The sequence below is a fragment of the Tursiops truncatus genome, chromosome 9 (assembly GCF_011762595.2).
Source record: "Tursiops truncatus isolate mTurTru1 chromosome 9, mTurTru1.mat.Y, whole genome shotgun sequence".
Lineage (NCBI taxonomy): Eukaryota > Metazoa > Chordata > Mammalia > Artiodactyla > Delphinidae > Tursiops > Tursiops truncatus.
Window position 1 is genome coordinate 44,599,337 of NC_047042.1, and position 13,801 is coordinate 44,613,137.

The window sequence follows — 13,801 nt, forward strand, 5'->3', positions numbered from 1 at the left end:
AGTACCAATTAGGATTACCCAAATATTCTCCCTCTGTTTTTCCATTCATCTGGGTTTTTTATCTTTGAAAGTTTGTGATATTGGTGTCATGGGTGAGAGGTACAGGCATCTAAGAGGATAAGCAAGAGGGGAGCCAGGAAAGACATTTCAACTGATGTCGCAGATGAGCTCCCAGAACAGTTGGAAGGCCAATGAATTAATGCATTAATAGAAATTTTATTTCCGTCTGTCTGATTTTTGCTCAGAATCCTACCCACCCTCGCCAAAAAAAAAAAGAACAAAACCACTCAGGAAAGAAAATAAAAACAAACTGAATCTTGGATCTACAGCTGTTTTCCAAACTGTAGGTCTCAACCCTTTACTGGAAATAAACTCAATTTAGTGAATCATGACCAGATCTTTGAATAGAATGAAATAGGGGGGGAAAAAGAGGAAGAGAAAAAAGAAAGGAGAAGCAAAAAGTTTATCAGAGAGTGTCACATGTGGTAAGTAATGTTTATGAACTTTGGCTTGTGGGTGCATGTACTAGGTCCTGACATGAAATGTCACGTTTCATGTTTAGGTTGGAGACAAAAAAGTTTCAAAGACACTAATCCTACTTTGGTGCTCACACACTCCCTAAAAGAATTTTGTAAGATCATGTGTTCTCTTATACATTTTAAGTTGACATCTAAACCTTTACACTGAAAATTATAGAGAATGTAGTTTCTAGCATATTATATTTATATGTTGAAATAAAACAACTGTATCATTCTTTTAAATTTATCTCATGTAATCTAAACACCACAGCATTTTAATATCCACCATCAGCCATTTTAAAATATATAAGCAAGTTCCTTCTTTTCTAACAGCAGGAAATTTGACATTGTTCTATTTTCTCCTTGAACTCATATTTCCATTTCATTTCCACTGATCTGGGGTAGCTCAGAGATGCCCTCAGAACACTAGTGCAGCTTTTACAACAAACCCAGATGAATACAAAGCAATGGTGACAATCTCATTTTTAAGAGAGTCTGTCTTCTAAGTTATCACTCCTAACCTTTTCACTTGTCACCTAACTGGAAAGTGGTATCATGAACACATATAACAGGCGTTAAAAATTGAAGGTACATGATTTAATAAAACTCACTTCCCTATATGACTATATAGTTGCTTTTAGCAAACTGAGACATTAAACATGTATTATTTTCAGCCAAAACAGAACATCTAAAATACTTAGAAAGTCGGAAGACCTCAAGCTACAAATTGATGATTATAAAGCATAGGCAAGGGAGGGTTCTAGAAGAGTGCAGAGGAGCTCTGAAGAACTTCACAGTATAGATTTCAACAGGGGTGAAGCTGGGATTTTTTTCCTTGAATTTATAGTTTTTTACTTTTTTTTTCCTATTCTTACAGTTTAAATCCTTTTCTTATTTTAGTTTATACTAAATTAAAGGCAGGAAAAGCTTTTCAGAAATGGGACACGTAGGATTCAAACATGAAATCCTTAAATATAATACAGGAAATCCTAGGTTAAAAGAGTACTGAAGGCAATGGGGGGAGGGGGTTGTAGTTTATCGCCTCAACTTGATGACTTTTAACACTTGGCTTTATTTGCCATGGACAGCAACACCGGGTTGCATTTGATAATCTCAACAGCCAGCTACTCCTCATTCCCATGCAAGATACCCAAAACCAGGAACCGTTTGCAATCTTAGTTGTCACCATAATAATAAAATCCTGCTATCATGGAAGCATTACATGATCTGGAATTACTAATTTTCTCTAGCAGAATAGTTTTTCAAGCACATGATAAAGTTATTTTGAAAAGTCACAAGTTGGCCCAAGAAAATTTTAGAACAGAACCTTCTTTCTTCTCAGATCCCTTTTTCATCACTGAAAATTGACAGTCTCACTAAGGTAAAAGAGACCCCAGACAATTTTACTCTCCCCTCCATTTCTCTGTAAATTATCACCCCTCAAAGTCTCTATCAGAATCATGGGAAGTTTTGTGTAGTTTTGCTGCTGTTGTTGGATTTGGGGGTTTTATTTTCCTTTTAATTAACTACCCTATTATTTTCAGAATCAAGAATGGTAGCCTGGCAATGATAAAGACTGACTGCTTTTTTCCACTACTGTCTCTTACTCATAAAATGAAAAATAGGATAGCATAAAAAAGTCTCCACTGATTCTACTAATTTAGGGGAGAGGAAATCACCTATTACATTAGACCAGAGTTTCTCAACCTCTTCACTCTTAGCATTTTGGACCAGATAATTCTTTGTTGTAAACTACTCCTCTGTAGATAGGTGCAATCACCTAGTATGTGATGCATTCTAGTCAGAAGCCATCTTAATTTCAAGAGGTTTTATTAAAACAAACAAAAACTTCCCTCTTTTTAATGCAGGACGTGCAAAAACCATTCTTTTTTTTCTAAAGAAGGATGTTAAATAGTGTGAAGAGATATAAGCTTAGAAGATAAAGTTGCTGCCTTTGAGAGCTTATAACAAACCACGCTTATAAGTTATACCATTTTGGTCTCATTCATTGACGAAGAATGTAATTTAAAGGCTTTAGTGTTATCCCGACTCCTCTAAATTAATGACACAATTAGATATTTTTATGTTTTAGAAAAGTTACAAGTATAATTCTACGTAACTGTCACACAAAAAAATTTGATTTTGGCTTAAATAACACTGATACCTACCAATAAAATACTAGTTTCTAACCACTGTGTTCAATGTTGTAAATCTAAAATGAAAACACACCCTGAAAAAGACCCCAGACAACTCTAACAAAAGCATCTCTTCACATGAAACAAATACCTTAGGTGATTTACTTAAATAGGTGATTTATTTAATAAAGTCGTAAGGAAGAACGAAGTAGACCAATTGTGAGATCACCCCTCTTTACAACTCTCTATAGCACAGAGAAACGGAGAATTTAAAAAAATAAAATAAAGCATTATTCAGTGTGGGTCTTTAAATATCTCTATTTGCTCACTGAAATACATCTAACACACAACAGGAACCATTACATACATCTTCCAAAAAAACTCACTCCTCAATTGCCCATTAAAAATCTACATCATTCGACTTCCAGTACAAACTAACTGCATCATCAAAAGTATTTCCTTCCTAAATAAAAACAAACTTCTAAAATTCAGTCGTTTGTTCATTTGCTCACTTTTTAATTCATTCAACCAACATGTTTTGAAGGCCAAATACTAGCCAGGCACAGTTCTAGGCCCTAGAGAACAACATCAAACAAGGCAGTTTCTCCAAATTCAAGGAACTATCTAATCTATTTGCTGCCTTTTGGCCTGCCTCTCTACCACCTCTCACAAGGCCAGTGGGCACAAAGCATGGTGCCGAGTCCTGTGTAAAAACAGCACGGGCCAAGCAAGCGGCTAGCAAGTTGTTAACAGTCTACTCAAATATTGTTACCTGTCTGAAGACTTGCTTCAGACTCCTGAGTAAATAAGAAAGCTGACTGTTTCACCTCCTCCCAATTTTTCATCAAAATGCACATAAAGAAACATAAGAAAAAAATTGGCAATAACTATCAACCATATGCCAAAGTCTGAGTCAAATGTCCATGAACTCCACAATCAGTGGGGATTGACCAAGAAGTACAACTGACCAAGAGTTCATTACTGTGCTCTCTGCCACATGCTACATCTTCTGAAATCCTATCCAAGGATGAATGAATGAATAAGCAAATAGACAAGCAAACTATTACAACAGGAGAGTGAACCACGAAGATGGAGAAAGTATTTCATCCATCCCCATTGCCTGAACTTAATTCTAAAGCACAGCTGTATCTACCAGAAAAAAATAGGCTACCAGACATCCCACTGCATGGGAATTCTTTCTAAAGTCTGGCAAAATTGGATTCCCTCCCTTGACCCTCCCCTTCTCCTGGGAGATCTTCTACTTCCATTCAAATATGATAGTTTTGGCCTTGGCAAGCAACAGGGAAAAATAAGGAGGGAAATGGTTTATAACTGCCCAAGGAAGACTTTGTAAAACAGGGTCCCAGACAGAAAAAGCTCCATGAGCAGAACACAGGAAAAGAGATCTACTTTCATGTTTGAAGAATTACAAACTGCTCCTAATTCTCTAATTCATTCAGAGATCTCAATGGTCTGAGCCACGGAAGACTCAATCTCGGCCTGGCAGACCCACACATGATGAGTTTCTGTTAGCCACTGTGAACTGAACAAGCCAAGGAACGTGTGCAACCACCTGTCTTCCAGGACTAGACACAGACACAAGAAGCTGCCTGCAATAGAAAGTTCAGTGAGGAAGACGAAAGTAGCCCGCTCCCCCAGTCTCTGCTTCAATGAATAAACATAAGGAATGGAAAATACAGACTGAAAGATCAAGAGGAAAAATATCTCCCTGACGATAATTTTCCACAAGAAACTGTTGAACAGTATAGACAACATCTTGGTAACACTCAAATGGTTGTAAGAGGACACAGTCTCTTCCATCCAGGCTGCTGAGCAGAGCTGGGCAAAACATACCATCACCCAGATGCTTCAGGATTCTCACTCTCAGACAAGCCCACACACTTCCTTCCTTCTGGGGAAGCACCCTGGGGTTTTCTTCCACCTTTACTAACATCGTTCATCATCACTAAGATGTCCAGCAGATACTTTAGGACAATTTGCTCACGCTACTAACAGTTATAACTTACAATTTATTATTTAAGTACTTAGTGTAACCAGGCACTGTGCTCAGGGATTTACATATGCAAATCTTATTTAATGCTTAAAATAACCCCATGAAGCTTTATTATCTCCCATGTTTATACAGAAACTGAAGCTCTGACAGGATAATTTTTCCAAAAGTCACCTAAGTATCAAGATTTAATCTAGGTCTATATCCTTCACCCTGTGCTGTAGTGCTTCAGTGTCCAAGGCTGAGTCATCTTCCCAGCACACATGTCCTACTCTACTCTCTATCTCAGAAAAAAGCATGGTGGTCCAAACAGCTGCTAGAGACAGAACCGTAAGTGTTACCTTAATTTCACCCTCTCCCTTTCATCCACTCTCCCCCACCCACTAAGTCCTGCAACCCCATGATATCTCATGAAACTTTTGGTTTCTCTCTATTCCTACTGCCCCTACTTGGGTTCAGCTCACCAACATCTCCAGTTTGATTACTGCAAGCCCCTTGGGTGTCTCTCCAACATAGTGGACCCCGCTATGTTCCCAACATCTTTGTACCCAATCCTCCCCAAGTCCCCTTCTACACCATAGTTGTTTGGAAGATGTATGGCCAAGTGACTAGAGCTGGCAAATTAGATTCTCCCAAGAGCCGTTCACAAAGTTTGGGGTAACCATGCAGATCTATGTAAACAGTGAAGCAACAATTGCTCGGCTGAAGAGAAAGTGGTCTCAAAAGAGACAGAGAGATCAGCTCGGTGCTTTGTGACCGCCTGGAGGGGTGGGATAGGGAGGGTGGGAGGGAGGGAGACGCAAGCGGGAAGAGATATGGGAATATATGTATATATATAACTGATTCATTTTGTTGTGAAGCTGAAACTAACATACCATTGTAAAGCAATTATACTCCAATAAAGATGTTAAAAAATAAATAAATAAATAAAATAATAATAAAAAAAAAGAGACAGAAGACAGTCTGGATTCTGAAAGCTTTCCTCTTCATGGCTTCAGTGCCTTATAAGGCTAATAAACCTTAGGCTAGTCAAGCTAACCCAAAATAGTTCTAATCAGTTTCCTTTTGACCTAAAAGTAAACTGGCTAGAAGGTGGAGACAATCCAAATGTACCCAAAATAACGAGTGGATAAACAAAATATGGTATTTACTACATACAATGGACTATTATTCAGCATTAAAAGGAATGAAACTCTGATACATGCTACAACATAGAAGAACCTTGAAGACATTATGATAAGTGAAATAAGCCAGACAGAAAAGGACAAATATTGTATGATTCTACTTATATGAGGTACCTAGAGTAGTCAAATTCATAGACTGTATAATGGGCAGAGAGTTTTAGTATGGGATGATGACAAAGTTTGGGAGATGGATGACAGCAATGGTTGTACAATAATGTGAATGCACCTGATGCCACTGAGCCATCCAATTAAAAATGGTTAAGATGGCAATTTTTATGTACATTTTACCACAATCAATCAATCAAAAAAAAAAGTTAAAGCTTGTTTAAAAAGGTCATGTTACTTGTACCAAAAGCACCTTGATCAGGATATTCCTAGACATTCATCATCATGAAACCAGAATACTCAACCTAAAATGTCAAATTGATCACTCCCTTTCCAGCGCTCTCCTCCAGCATCACTATTAAGCTCAACTCCTTGGCATGGCACATAAGGAAGACATTCCAAATTCTGGTCTCTACTTAGCTTCATCCTTAATTCTCGCCACTCCCCAGTTCCCTACTATACCTTCACCAAGACCTTGTTATCCTCAACAACTAACTGAATCCCCACATTGGCTATCTAAAAGAGTACTTGTGGTAATGTCTTAAATATAAATATGTATTTTTAATGTATGGCTAACCCAATAAAAGAATAAAGAAAATCTATAGAAGCCAGAAAAGAATCTATAAATCCACAAAGGTATATGCAAATACTAGAGTTAACATTTTCCCTGTGGCCACTTTTGATTTCTAATGACTAAAAGCCTGAGTTTTAATTATCCATGTCCCACAGGGAACAAGGACAAAGTCTGTGGCTAAACATCTTTGGAAGAAGGAAACAAAGATCTTCTCTGGAGTAAAATACCCTCAAACTAAACCTCAAAAAAATCAACAAAAAAGTTCCAAGAAACATGAATTCATAATCAAAAAATACTGTACAAATAAAGAAATAAGCCACAGTAAGCAAGAGTCAACAGAATCAAAAAACTCTACAGAATCAGACCCATCAAGACTGTGGGTATCAAAACTAGACCATAAACAGACTTACTTTATATTCTGTAATATATGAAGAAATAAAGGGAGACCTAAGACTATGACAAAAGAGTATCAGTAAAAACTACTAAGATTTGTAAAAAGAACTAAACAGAACTTCTAGAAACAAATAAAAACTAGTATTGAAATTAAAGCAAATGACTCACAACTGCATAAAGAATTAGTAAACTGGAAAATTAGAAAAAATTATCCAGAATTCAGCACAAAGAATCAAAACCACTGAATTCTAAAACAGAGATCAAGAGCACATGAGGTCCTTCCTACTTCTAATCAGAGTTTCAGAAGGAGTTAGAGAATAGGAGAGAAGCAATATTCAAAGAGATAATGGTTGAAAATGTCCAAGTGCTGATAAAGACAAGATCATCGGATTCACAAAGCACAACATATTCAGCAGAAAACTAAATAAAAGAACTCCTCATCAGGATACATTATACAGTAAAACCGCAGAATACCAAAAACAAACTGAAGATCAAGCAGATAGAGACATGAAAGAACAAAATCACAATTTAAAAGAAAAGCAAATATTATAAGAGTAAAATAATATCAGAGTAGTCTTGAGAGAAATTAATTGTCCATTTAGAATTCTATGTAGATAGATAATAAACCTATCTTTTGAAAACAAGAATGAAATAACCATATTCAGAAAAACACAAACTGATGGAATGTACTGCCAACAATTCTCACTGAAAGAACTTCCGAAGAAGGTACCTCAAAAAAAAAAAAGGGGGAGGAAACAACAGAAAAAAAGTTGAGATGTAAAAATAAATAGTAAGTAAAAAATAAATAAATAAATAAATAGTAAGTGAAGAAAATGATACATATATGAATAATTCTAAGCAAATATTAACTGTATAAGATAATAATAATGCCTAATTTGTGGAGTTAAAAGGAATCAAGATAGAACTAAAACTCTAGACAACAGCATACAATTGGAAAAAGGTCAGTGGAGTTGTAGGTTCTTGTCTTGACACAGAGTAAAGTAACTTTAGACTTTAATGTGTTTGTTAAAGCGTGACCACAAAATATTTTATTAAAGAATATGTAACATTCAAACTAATACAGAGGAATAAAGTGGAATTACGGGAAAAAAATAAAAAGTCAATTCAAAAGAAGGCAAGAGAGGAGAAAAAAATAAACAACAACAAAAAAAAGCAGAACACACAGGAAGCACAAAATGACTGTTAAAATGAATCCAAAAATATCAGGAGCCACAATCGATGTAAATGGACGAAAGATAGAAAAACTAAACCTCTAGCTATAGGCACCATTTACACAAGAGAAACACCTAAAACATAAGGACCCAGAAAAGTTGAAAGTTATCAGGCCAACGCAGACACAAATACCACAAGGGTCACACAGTATAAATATCAAATAAGGTGTACTGGCGATAACATAACAAGCACAGAAGTGGCAAAGCACTCATGACCCACCACACACTAGTGTTCCCAGAAAAAAAGAATCCAGCTTCCACATAACCATTCCAGACTTCACATTATACTGCAAAGCTATTGTAATCAAAATGGTGTGGTACTAGCACAAAAACAGACATAAAGATCAATGGAAGAGAATAGAGAGCCCAGAAATAAACCCACACACCTACAGGCAATTAATCTTCAACAAAGGAGGCAAGAATATACAATGAAGAAAAGAAATTCTCTTCAACAAGTGGTGTTGGGAAAGCTGAACAGCTACAAGTAAGTCAATGAAATCAGAACACTCCCTCACACCACATACAAAAATAAACTCAAAATGTTTTAAAGACCTTAATATAAGACATGGCACCATAAAACTCCTAGAAGAGAACATAGGCAAAACATTCTCTCATATAAAATGTAGCAGTACTTTCGTAGATCAGTCTCCCAAGGCAAAAGAAATAAAAGCAAAAATAAACAAAGGGGAACCTAATCAAACTTAAAAGCTTTGGCATAGCAAAGGAAACCATAAACAAAACAAAAATATAACCTATGGAATGGGAGAAGATATTTGCAAATGATGTGACTGACAAGGGGTTAATATCCAAAATATACAAACAGCTCATATAACTCAACACTGAAAAAACAAACATCCCAATCAATAAATTGGCAGAAGACCTAAATAGATATTTTTCTAAAGAAGACATACAGATGGCAAACAGGCACGTGAAAAGATGCTCAAAATAGCTAATTATTAGGGAAATGAAATTCAAAACCACAATGAGGTATCACCTCACACCTGTCAGAATGGCCATCATCAAAAAGTCTACAAATAATAAATACTGTGGAGGGTGTGGAGAAAAGGGAACCCTCCTACACTGTTGGTGGGAATGTAAATTGGTGCAGCCACTATGAAAAACAGTACAGAGGTTCCTTAAAATACTAAATTAGACTACCATATGATCCAGCAATCCCACTCCTGAGCATATATCCAGAAAAGATGAAAACTCTAATTAGAAAAGATACATGCACCCCAATGTTCATAGCAACACTATTTACAATAGCGAAGACATAGAAACAACCCAAATGCCCATCAACAGATGACTGGCTTAAAAAGAGGTGGTATGGGGTTTCCCTGGTAGCACAGTCTTTAAGAATCCGCCTGCCAATGCAGGGGACACGGGTTTGAGCCCTGATCCTGGAAGATCCCACATGCCGCGGAGCAGCTAAGCCCGTGCTCCACAACTACTGAGTCTGGGCTCTAGAGCTCGCGAGCCACAATTACTGAGCCCACATGCTACAACTACTGAAACCTGCACACCTAGAGCCCGTGCTCCTCAACAAGAGAAGCCACCGCAATGAGAAGCCAGTGCACTGCAACGAAGAGTAGCCCCTGCTCGCCGCAACTAAGGAGAAGCCCATGAGCAGCAACGAAGACCCAACACAGCCAAAAAATAAGTAAATTTTTAAAAAAAGAGGTAGTATATGTATACACACACACACACACACACACAGAGTAGACGATTACTCAGCCATAAAAAAGAATGAAATACTGCTATTTCCAGCAACATGGATGGACCTAAAGAATATTATACTAAGTCAGTCAGACAGAGAGAGACAAATACTATATGACATCACTTATATGTGGAATCTAAAAAATAAAAAAATTAATCTATATACAAAACAGAAACAGACTCAGACATAGAAAACAAATTTATGGTTATCAAAGGGGAGAGGGAAGCAGGGAGGATAAATTAGAAGTACGGAATTAACAGATAGGAACTACTACACGTAAAATAGGTAAGCCACAGAGATTTACTGTATAGCACAAGGAGCGATATTCAGTATCTTATAACAACCTACAATGGAAAAGATTCTGAAAGGAACATAAAACTCAGTCACTTTGTACACCTGTAACTAACACAATATTGTAAATTAATTATACTTCAATTAAAACAAATAATAAGAATCCAGCCTCCACACATTTGGGCAATTCTGTCATAATAGAAGCTTACTGCTTAAAGAAGCGCCTTGCTGGGAAGGAGCTGCTGGAGCCCACAGGCTGGTATCAGTCTGCTCCTCTTTTGAGCTGAGACCTGCCAGGTCAGCTCTCTGATAAGCCACCAAAGAGATGAGTAAATGAACATCCAAGCTCATGAGTCTTGCCTCCCTTAGGTGAAGTACTGGAAGGAAAAAGAGACAGCAAACAAATTCTAACAAAAAGAAAGCCGATGTGTCTACAGTAGTAGCAACAAAATTAACTTTAAGGCAAAAAGCATGATTTGAGATAGTCACTACTTCATCGCACCATTTTATTTCATAATCTTCATCTTGTATGTAGTGAAAACCAAATCTTCAAAAAAATATAGCACAAGTCATCAGATGTTCAAGGAGAAACTGCCAATGCTACCATTTGTAATTATCTCTATAATTGAGACATTAATCAGACAAAAGGTAAGAAAATAGAAACAGCTGAATACTGCAATTAACAAGTTTGACCCAATAACTGGAAAACACAATTTTTTTCCGAAGAATACATGAAACATTTGCAAAAACTTGATGTCTTAAAGCAAGTCTCATACTTTCAGAGTTAGTATCAGACAGACCATACCATTTGATGATAATGTAATTACACTAGAAATTAACAGCAAAACAACTTTAATAAATAAAACCTATATATTTGGAAACAAAAACAACCCTTGAATCAAAGAAGAAATATGCTGTAAACTAGAAAATATTTAAAACTTAATGATGATGAACACCTACTTATGAAAAACTTGTGGGGTATGCTTAAAGCAGAAGGTACAGGTTACTATACCAAACCCAGAACGTTTTACAGGTGAGTTCTACCTAACAGTCAATGAACAGGTATCTCCAAGTTTACACAAAATCTAGAGAATAGACAAAGCACTCCATAACTGATTTCATGAGACTACTCTAATGCTAATAATACCAAAATCTGACAAAGATTATATACAAGCAAGAAAAACTACAGGCCAGTCTCACTCATGAACATGAATGCAAAAATCCTAAACAAAACAATAGCAAATCAAATCCAGGAATACGGAATAAAAGATATCATAACCAAGCTGTGTTTCTTCCAGGAATGTGTTATTCACCACTGAAAAATATATTCCTCTCAATCATCTCAAGGCAAAAAAAAATGCATTTGATCAAACTCCATAAACACTCAGTTAAAACTTTTATCAAACTAGGAATAGAAGGGAAAGTTCTTAACCTAATAAGTAGAACTCCAAGGTGTAAAGGACTTCCGGGAGCTGAGTCCCATGAAGGTAGACCCTTTTGTCTGCCCACTTCTTTGCTGCTTGGAATGGGGACTACATGGCTGATGTTCTACCACCTACCCTGGTCTATGAGGTGATGTGGATCAACTGGAATTCTCCTACACTCCTGACAGGAGGATAAATCGGTACCACACCATTTACGAACGGCTACACGCGTGATAAAACTATACAGAAAAGCTTAGGGTGCTTAACACAAAGTTCAAGAGAGTGTTTCTTTCTGGCTGGTAGAGAGGAGGACTTAACTGAGGATGCCCACCCCTAATGGTGAAGTTCCATTGCTTACTCTAAATGAGAGGCCCACATGGGCTCATTTCATTTCTCTGGAAACTATACCTATCAGCTATATATACTCTTCTCTGTGCATTAGATATCACGTAATAAAGTTCACGTGACTGAAAAAATATCCAAGAAGCTATTTTAAATTATCTTCTTGCTCATCTCCCTGTTTAGAAAAAAGATGCTCTTGTAGGCAAAAGTGGTTTTTTAACTGTCATAAAACAGTGCTATTAGCATCTGGTGCTTTAAGGGCTGCTCTTTAAAAAACAGTTGCTATTAAAGATATTCATGTGTACTCTACCCTATATAATGCAATCAACTTGGTTTCCAAACCCTGAAGTGCAGAAGATGTTAAGGCTCTGCACGGAATATAAAAGAGGCTCTGCTCACTTGCACCGACAACCACTTTTTTATGCACCAACTGACATGCACCCTGCATCTTTTAACGAAATCCTTCAGATGTTTCAGTGACAGCAACATTAAAAGGCAAATATATTTACATAGATGCTAAGTGCTAAATAAACACGGAGAGATGCAAACTATCATTTAATCACGGCACATCAGATTTCCATCTTAAATTGCCGCGTGACGTCTCAAACAGGAACTTCTTAGCTTAAGGCAACTGCGGGACTAAACTGGAGACTCTAGATAGGCACCTGAATTGGCTTTAGGCAGACTGATGGACTCGGTTTCCAAAAACTAATAATAACCCCCCCCCCGATTTTTCTTTTTCCAATTTCCGGAGCACCGTTGGCAGGTTTTTTTAATGAGCACTCATTCGGGAATATCGCTGGCAAGGCAGGTATCAAATCCCGGAAGATAAAGCCCCCCAAATCAACAGCCACATGAGCCAGCAACAGATTCAAGAATCCCCTCAAATCTCCTTCAAACGCGTTATCCTCCACGCCTCCTCATCTCCCCTCCAGAGTCCTGAGGTGTGGAAAGCAATAGGGAAAAAGATTCCTGGGGAGTTAAGAAGAAAGAGTCCGTAAATCATATGCACAAAACTCAGTCAGCTGGGACCTTGCCATTGAGTTATCTAACCTCCTCATTCTGCGGTTAGGTAAATCATGTCTCAGGAAGAAACGCACCTGCTCAGAATCTAACAGCCATTTAAATTCGTCTCCTCTCCTAGCCCAGTGGTCCTTCCCTCACCCCCTCCCAAATGCTTCAATTCGTCGCTAACAGTGAGGTGAGAAAACCCGCACCTCCACAGTGTGGCCAGAATGTCGGGGCTAAAAAGGGTCATAGAGGTAATGGGGTCAGGCCCCTCCTTTCACAGGTGGGGAAACTGACGAAGGAAAGTAACGCAGCTGGGGCGGTAAATCAGCGACCCTCTGCCACCGAGCAGCAGGAGCTTCACAAAGGCGATGAAAATCACTGGCGACCCCACTTCTCGTTTCCAGAAGGGCGGGGGTCAAAAAGAGACCCGCTCCCTAGGTTTCATTCAGCAAGAACCCCGCGCTTCCCAAGCAGAAGTGGAAGAGGGGAGGCGGGGAAATGCTAACAGCTGGTGGCGCAGCACCGAGAGTGCCACGGGGGAACAGGTACCCACTCCCGCCTCTCTCTTCCGCAACAGAAAGGCTGGGGCGACTCCCGCGAGAAGAGGTACCTGAAGCTCGCGCCGCAGTCCCCCGCCGCACCAGCACAGGAGCCCGCCACCCTGCTTCCGGGGTTAAGTCGCGGCGGGGAAGACCGATACTTCAGAAGGGAGCCTCAGCCCCGCCCCATCCAAGCCCCGCCTCCACGTACGCTTCACGGAAGACTCAGGTAACTTCCGGGACGCCGCGCATCACTAAGCAGCCTATTCCCCACTTCCGGACGGGTCCTTGCCTTTTTCTTCGCTTTCGGGGGACTGCGCGATTG

The 13,801-nt window shown here is 38.5% G+C and overlaps 1 protein-coding gene across 5 annotated transcripts in view; it reads right to left on the bottom strand.

Annotated features, from left to right (window-relative positions):
• Nucleotides 1-13,801, bottom strand: part of UMAD1 (UBAP1-MVB12-associated (UMA) domain containing 1) — a 271,475-nt gene that overhangs the window by 233,686 nt on the left and 23,988 nt on the right. The window contains exon 1 of one of the 5 annotated variants that reach the window (XM_033863049.2): nt 13,688-13,799. The exons of 2 other annotated variants lie outside the window; for them this stretch is intronic. The gene's annotated coding sequence lies outside the window, so the exon portion shown is untranslated. 2 more of the 5 variants (XM_019927873.3, XM_073809685.1) reach the window with 2 other exon arrangements.